We start from the raw sequence: 8,872 nt of genomic DNA, 5'->3' as shown, positions 1-8,872 counted from the left end.
GAAATTCCTGTAAGGATTTTGAGATATTGGATAGGATATCAAGAAGTGATTTGAAATCATCTGTTCGACATGATAAGAGAGATGAGGGTAAAGTGGGCATGAAAGTAAACACTTTCTTATATAATTGAAGAATGTTTTGTAGCCTAATTAAATGAATAGACCACTTATATTCATGAGCAGCGAAATAAGTCAAAGGATATTTGCGCAATAGACGTATTGAATGCATAAGGCGATTTAAAAACCGATAATGTTGAGTTAATGTTTCCAGTTCTTTAGGAATATTAGGAGTATAATTATTGCCAACTGTAGAAGAAGGTAAAGTTACATTGGCAGCTTTGAGGATTCGTGATTGTAGATATTCGCACATTTGATTGATATGCCAAGAGGAAAAGATTGAAAGTAAGACGTCACATAGAACATCAGCTTTGTCGGTGAATTCTGTCTATTGCGAATTTGTAACAGAATCAAATTTGAAGACACGGCAGGTCTGGCGCTTAAGTTGTCAAGCGCGAGCCAATTTGGTAGAGGCGAAAAGTAGAGACATATCATAATATGTAATAACAGGATTATGATCAGAGGTGCAAATGTCTTGAGCATCAAAGATGTAAGCAGTCAAAACAAATCCTTTGAGAAGAGGGCAAGACCATACATAATCGACACGCATAATTTAGTCATTACGATGAAAGGTGCCTAGAAAACTGGAAGAATTAATAGGAGTATAATCTTCATATCCATGAGAAAGGAGATGAAAGAGTAATCGGTGAATATGCTTAGAAGCAATTTGAGGTTAATTAAAATAAATAGGATAATATTTATCTAAATGCATATTAAAATCGCCACAAACAGTATGGTAAAAACCAGCTTGAATAAGCAAATCAATAGTATCAGAGCGCAAATCTTTTCGGCAGGAGGAGGAATATAAATTACAAATATGCGTAACTTAACATTGCCTTTAAAATATAAATCAACGGAAAGTAAACGCGAAGAATGGAATTTAAAATCTTGTACATGTGAAGCAAAAGAATTTTCTATAAAAAGAGAGACACCACCAGAAGAAAGAATTTGTTTAGAAGTATCTAACTCAGAAGAAAATACAGTATAATTAGAAATTCGTCTGGATAAAAACTTCATTTGTTTAGGATGGAGATGGGTATCTACGACACCACCAAAAGAAATATGTTTTAGAAAAAAAAAAGAAGAAATTTGTTCAATTTTAGTTTGACCATACATTTTAAGGCCATTGACATTAAAAGAGGAAATATTAAAAGAATTAGGGATAGGGGAAGTGTTATTGGAAGAGGAAAATAAAGATTCATGTGAAAAAAATTCAGTAACAAGATCAAGGTTGGGAGGGTTTTGTACAAAGGTATCATAATTAAAATTATTGTCTGACATTAAAACACAATGATAAAAACAGTTGGGGAGGTAGAATTGGAAGAAGAAAATTAAACGGAAGAAGCTGAATCAGCTTGTTCCAAGGGAGCACCACCAATGGAGCTAATGAATTGTTTGATATGGCCAGTAAGCTGGTCTAATTTACTTTCAATAACGACTCTACTGTTTTTAAGATCGTTAATTTCTTTTTGCGTAGAGGAGGTAGGGATGAAAAGCGGAGCACTAGGGGAGAGCGAAGCGATGTGTCAGAAACAATGGAAGAAAATGGTGGTTGAGGCCGCGTCAAAATACTTTTGGGGGGAAGGAAGATTTAACTGAAAGTTGGATGTTAAGCGGAACATGAGATATAGGAGCATCTTCTTGTATAAGATCCAAGTCAGGTTCACTAGGTGAAGGAATCGGATCAAGGCCAAGGTGTGATTCAATTCGAGTCATCCGTTGGTCAGCGAGTTCAAGAGCTGAAATGCGTTTATGGAAGTTAGCAACTTCACACTGTAACTTGCGTAAAAGATTAAAAATATTATTAGCATCATCAGGAGATAAGGCGGAATTAGGGGTTTGGCGAGGCAAGTAAGGTTGCTTGTCTAAACCTCTTCAAAATCCTACGATTAGTTTCGTCAAAATTTTACTATAGATTTATTATAGTTTCGGCAGAGTTTCGGCAGTTTTGGCATTTATAATAAGTTTCGGCAGTTTCGCCTTTCTCCAAAGTTTCGCCAGTTTTTTAATATAACTTTAATATAGTTTCAGCAGAATTTCGCTTTTTGGCGAAACGCCATTTTGCTTAAATTCCTAGGTTTTGGCAAGCAACCTTAGAGGCAAGGAACGTGCTGTAGAACAAGAAGAGGAAGAAAAGGAAACCGATCGTTCTTTACTATTATGCTGAACACGTTGAAAAGTATTAGGATTGGGTCTTTTATGATTATTATTATTATTATTGTCATCTCGGGAATTATCATTATCACATCTTGAAGTAGAAGATATCGATCTTTGGATTTTGAATGAGATCGGGAGTGAGAACGTGTATTGGCAGCATTGGAATTGGAATGGCGAGGTTGATTGACATTAAAGCGTTCTTTGAGTTTAGCCACAGGATTGCAAGTACGACTACATCCTCTGGTTTGCTTAAGTGGGCAAAAATTTGGAGCACAACCTAATTTACCACATCTGTGACAAAGTTTATTAGTATTATTTAGGGAGGACCAAACAAGCACTTTGCCTTGGAGGCTGACAGTTTGTTCCATAGCAGCATCCATGGTTTCCACCAAGGTTACGGGTAAGAGGAGCCAGGTTGATATCCTTAACATTGGGGAAGTTGAGTGAGGGTAGCAACGTATTGATAGCGCGCAGCTTTCTGATCAACGGTATAGAAGCATGGAGTGATTCTGGGGCAGGTGGAGAAACAGTATACAGCCCATTGATCGGTAAAATGAGCAATCGAATTGGCGTTATCATATACAATGCGAGCTTGCTGAACTTTAGCATTAGGCCTGGAAAAGAGGTGGCAAGAGGTAATGTTTTCAAATTTTTTGAAATAAGCCATTAGGTTGTCCTTTTTAATGAAGAAAGGGATATCAGTAACTTGGATAGCTCAGAGATCTTCATTAGATCGGAGTTGGCGAGAGTCATGTGCATGGAATATTAGGTCAAGGAATTCAGAATGGGTGGAACCAACGCATAAATCGCGTGCTTCAGCAGTATGGAAATGAATAACAAGGCGTTTGGCATCGCCAGAACCAGTCATACACGCTTTACCGGTAAGGTTTCTAAAAAGAGATTATTAACAGTCTCAATGAGAGCCTTATTAGTGGGAAATTTTTTAAGAGATTCAGGGGTAGCATTCGGCGCAGCCGCAGCCTTAAAATCATCTCTAGTCATGGCGAGGGTCATCACTGGATCTGGGGTATGATCACCGGAAGGAGCACCATTGTTATCCAAATCAGGCGATGCGTTAGAGGGTTGTTGCTTGCCTTTATTTGAAGGTGCATGCATGAACGCGTCCACATTATCAGAAGACGCGACGTGACTGGACGCAGTTGGCGCAACTAAGGTTGCTTGCCGAAACCTAGGGGTTTAGGAAAGATGGCGTTTTGCCGAAAAGCGAAATTCTGCCGAAACTATATTAAAGTTATATTAAAAAACTGGCGAAACTTTGGAGAAAGGCGAAACTGCTGAAACTTATTATAAATGCCGAAACTGCCGAAACTCTGCCGAAACTATAATAAATCTATAGTAAAATTTTGACGAAACTAATCGTAGGATTTTGAGGAGGTTTAGACAAGCAACCTTAAGCGCAGCAGATTTTTTCGGAGAGGAGGTCAAAGTATTTTCGCCAGAGATATTTTGTTGAGGAGAAGAGGAAGGACCATCTACTTCATCGTCAGCCGTCTGATCATCGGCAACGTAATTTTCTTCCATAGAGTTTTCGGTAAATGTACGGTTACGTTTCTGCTGGATAGTGTTTTCACCATCGGAGCTCGAGTTATTGGAGTTATTATTATTTTTGCGATCTTGACGGGAAGCTTTTCTACTGTTAGGGTTATGACTTCCACGGCCTCTCTTGGCATAGTTACCAGACATATTAGAGAACTTTGAGTTGGGAATATAAAATTTATTAGTAGTTTGTATTATTTTTAAAAATAATAAAAAAAAAATATTTTCGTCAGAATTTTCGTTTTTGAAAAATTCAGGAGAGAGTTACTACTGGTTACTTGTCAAAAACTACTGGTCAAAAACTAGGCAAACGTGGCATAGTAGCCTTTATCTTTATTAAATTTATTCGAACTTTGACAATTTACAAAAATAAAAAGAAAGATATAAAAATAAAACTAACTAAAAACAAAGCTATATAGTCTCCTAAGAAAAAATAAAGTAAAAAATTAATCTAAAAAAAAAAATCGCATTACACTAAATTTCCCCAGATCTTCCCTGATATATTCCAACCAAAGTAGAAGCAACTATGCTAACAAAATAACGAATAGCGCGCCCACTATAAAAATCGACACTCCATCCTGCAAAAGCTGTTATTAAGTAGCACCGTTAGACGACCCATAAAACCCGAAAAGTGATTAAACCAAGGCAAACCATATTTCATCGAGTTCTTCAACCAATCGGTTCCGGAGTACGTGAATCGTGTAGGGTCGGAGGTGGTAAAGATGAGTAAGGTATGTACATCGACAAAGGCAGATTGGATGGCTTCGGAGTAGTTTTCAACTTATAGGTAATGTTCATCGCATTTTCCCATCTACTTTTCTCATAAGAACGCGGATTCCAGATTCGTCTTCTGAATTTCTGGACAAAATTGTTATGAATAGCAGCGATAACTTTAATCGCAGAAGTTCTCGGAATGGATAAATCAACAAATAAGTCGATGAAAAGTTTAGGTAAGCAACCACGGATAAGAGCGAAGGAGGACCAATTTGTAGAAGAAAAGGACCAGCATGAAAGAGAAGTAAGTTTAGCTATAAATGGAGTAGGATCAGTATCAACCAAATTACTCGCTTCCAGAAGTTTGGAAATCAAATGATTTTGATAAGATTGGAGAATTTGCTGCATAGGCAGACGTCGTCTTTTGCACATAAAAAGGTGCATCAGGTCTTCCATGCGGTCGATACAAGAACGGCAAGTTAATTCGGTCCATGTATAAGTCTGGTCGGGTCTGTTTAAGCTTTTCCAGTGTAGGCAAATCATCCAAGAAAAGTTTGAATTTAAAGGTTAGGTGTCTTGAAGCGTGCTCAGGAGTAAAAGATGCATCATGAGAGGGCTTAAAATTTAAGGTGAACCAAGTAAGTTCCCAGTCAACAATATAATCTATATTAATTGATAATAAAGTAATAAAGTGAAATCGCGTTAAATTTAACAAATCGCGCATTAACTGCGTTTGATAATATTGTTTTAGGAGGTGTCGTGGATTAAATTCACAAACAACATCATTGTCATAAATTAAGACAAAATCATGGGCAGAGGCCAGGTCCATTCCAGAGATCAAAATACTGGTTGACGCGGTATGAGCAGTATTGGCCAAGGAGTCAGCAAAATCGTTTAAGTAATTGCCAGAATGAGCTTTAACTTTGACGGGAAGGACAGTCAAATTTTTTGAGAGGATGGTTCGCTCGATAATAGCCCAAAGTTCAAAATTTGTAGTTTTATAGTACAAACGACTATTTGAATAAATAGAGGAAAAACAACTTCGGAGACCATCAATGGCAGTTTGCGAGTCAGTATAAATAGTAACTTCGAGTCACGTGGAGAAATAGTTAAAACTGCATAAATAGCAGCAGCCTCAGCACGAGAAGAAGAGGGATTATCACGTATGAGGCCGTGAGCATAAGTGGCGATAGAGTTAGGAAAACCTGCATCAGGGACTATTTGCATCCAAGACCAGCCCATAGAGACATCGGGAGTGCCTAAATTAATAAGAGACCCATCAGTGAAAAAGGTATAACGCGAATCCGAGGAAACGACCAGCGGGGAATTTGCAAAGACAGCAGCAGCCGAGGATTCAATAGTGACAGGGAGTATTAGGGGCTATAGCGGTATCTGCAGAATAAGAATCGGAATCAAAATCCAATCTACTATAATAAAGACGGACACCATCTTCTATATCAGCCCAGGTAAAAGGTGAAGTCACTTCAGAGGTAGTACGTCTAATTCGTTCATTGGTAGTGGGCAAAATAAGCGAATGGCGTAGAGAGACCGTAGTTGTACATAGGGTTAAATCAGCATTCCGTTTTTGAAAGGAGGTAGGGGAATATGGGCAGCGCAGCCAGGGCAAGGAGAAAGTCGAATAAGATCTCCAGGCGAAGATTCACAATCAGGAGAGACCCAATGGACAATGGAACAAGTACCACGACTTGTTTGGACCAAAAGTTGTTTGCCGAAGATGGGAGAACCAAGATCGTCTAACGTGACAATCCAATTTTTTGTAGTGGGAGGAGAGGATAGACAAGGTTCCAATTCATAAAATGAAGAAGCATTCGTATGCAGAGTAATAAACTGATCCAGCAAACGATTATTGGAGTCAGAAACAGTGGTAGCTTGTTGGATATCTTTATACCAATAAGGGATACGGCCAGGGCCACGTCGTCCAACCAAATTATCATAGTAAGCCTTCCAGGAAATTAAATGAGTTCCTTGAGGAGTAACAAGCTGAGATAAATAAAACAGTTGTCGTTTACGCAGGATGGGAAAATAGGCTTTAAAGGCTTTAGGCGTCATGCATTCAAATAAAGGAACGCATCCATCTATCAAGGACAAATTTGGAAGCTTCGATAATTGAGTGTGAAGCAACCGAAAAGGAGTAGAAGACAAGAGAGCAATAGTGCATGCGATATAATCTTTTTTGAAAGAAAATAGAGAAGACCATATAGACCAATCTTTAATTAAAAGGGGAGAAATAGGAATCAAAAAATTATATTGAATTAAACTCAATCTATAAATAAAAAGAGATTGAATAAAAACAGAAGAAGAGTTAGCCATTAAAAATAAATTAGTAATATGACATTGTCGTTGATGAGCAAACAAATTAATCAAGCCCAAGGCGTAGAGACAAAAATAAAATGGAATTAGGTAAAGAACGAGAAAAGTTTGCTTTATGCTTTACGACAGATCGTATACTTCTCGTTATTAGGTGACAATCAGATTCAGATAAGTGAGTAACTTGCATCCGATATTCAAGTTTCGGTATAAGGACGGCATTATGTAAATACACAACTTGTTTGGAAGAGAGCTTTGCAGGTCGGATGGTCGCAGCAAAGGAGCAGCATTCGCGTTTGAGTTGCTTCTTGACAAAATCACGGGAGCTCTTAATGTTAAACCAAACACCTAAAAAACGAAAAGAAGTTGTCATGGAAATTGGGGTAATAGTAATGGAAGGAACACTATTTAAAAAGGATAAATCCAAATTAAAAGTGACAGGGGATAAAGTGGAATTCGGAGTCAAAGGCAACGAATTAGTGATTAACACATATTTGTTATGATTGGCAGAAGTGTTATTGATCTGATAAAATTCTTCAGTAATGGATAACATAAATTCCATGCCAGCTTTTGACGAGGAAATAAGAGTAGAGTCATCCATAAATACTAAATTATTAATCTTCAAATCAAGAGAAGGACTTGAAGAATCAATTAAAGACGGTGTAGAAAGAACATAAGGGTCCATCATCTCATTCTTCAGAATAGTAAGTAAGGGATCAATATAAATGACCCATAAAAGAGGAGAAATAACTTCGCCTTGGTCAATACCAATGCGAACCCTATAGGCAGGCGTAGATCCATGAGCAGTGAAAACGCGATTAGTGCGTTTCATAAAAAGTGAAAGAATAAACTTAACAGCGGAGGCTGGAAGACGTATACGTTCTAAAGCGAAACGTAACATCGTTAAATCAACAGAATCAAAAGCTTTAGAAATATCTTGGGAAAGAATCCAAAGTGGGTTTTTGTTGATATCAGCATCATGGATAATAGATTCTAAAGTAATAATAGGGTCGCGGCAAGAACCTCCAGGAAGACCAGCGAAGTTACCACCTTTAAGAACATCATGCGAAGCCATAATGGTAGAAAGGCGATTATAAAAAAGTTTGACAAGAGATTTCCTAATCACTTCAAGTAGGGTAATAGGGCGAGTATTTTTTAATTGACACTTCCATTCGTGAGGTTTGGGGATAGGAAAAACCATTGCTTGTCGCCATAAATCAGGAATATCAGCTTTGGAAAGACATGCTTGAATCAAAATGAGAAGTAAAGCCGAGGTACGAGATCCGAGATGTTTGAGCATTTCATAAGTAATCATGGAAGGACCAGAGGCTTTACCGTTAGGAGTGGAAGAAACGGTGGATAACCATTCATCAAGGGTAGGGGGATTCATTAAAGAATCATAGATGGAGGAGGACACATCATCCATAGGTTGATAGGCAGAAGACCATCTATCAGGTAGTGTATCGATAGATACAGGAGGAGTGGACTTTATAGGTACAAAGTTTTGGAAATGGTTAACAACAGCATCATCTATGTCCTTAGGAGCAGTCAACAACTGAGGTTGAGAAGGATGGTCGATGAAGACACGGTCCAAAGTGATACGGCGACGGGTGCGAGAAAGTGCTGAATCAATAAAGGAGGAAAGGTCAGTTTCAAAATTATTATTCCTATCGTCCAAGTGAGCACGGATGGAGGAGTCTTGGAATTCTTTTTCTTGAAGTAAATGAAATCCCCGTAAGGATTTTGAAATATTGGATAAATCATCAAGAAGTGACTTGAAATTATCTTGTCGACATGATGAAAGAGAAAAGGGCAGAGTAGGAATGAAAGTAAAAATTTTCTTATATAATTGAAGAATGTTCTGAAGTCGATGCAAATGTATAGACCACTTATGTTCATGAGCAGCAGAATAAGTTAAAGGATATTTGCGCAATAGACGTATCGAATGCATTAGGCGATTTAAAAACCGATAATTTTGAGTTAAAATTTCCAGATCTTTAGG

Source organism: Rhizophagus irregularis, chromosome 9 (assembly GCF_026210795.1).
Source record: "Rhizophagus irregularis chromosome 9, complete sequence".
NCBI classification, from domain to species: domain Eukaryota; kingdom Fungi; phylum Glomeromycota; class Glomeromycetes; order Glomerales; family Glomeraceae; genus Rhizophagus; species Rhizophagus irregularis.
This window is presented reverse-complemented; position numbering follows the sequence as displayed.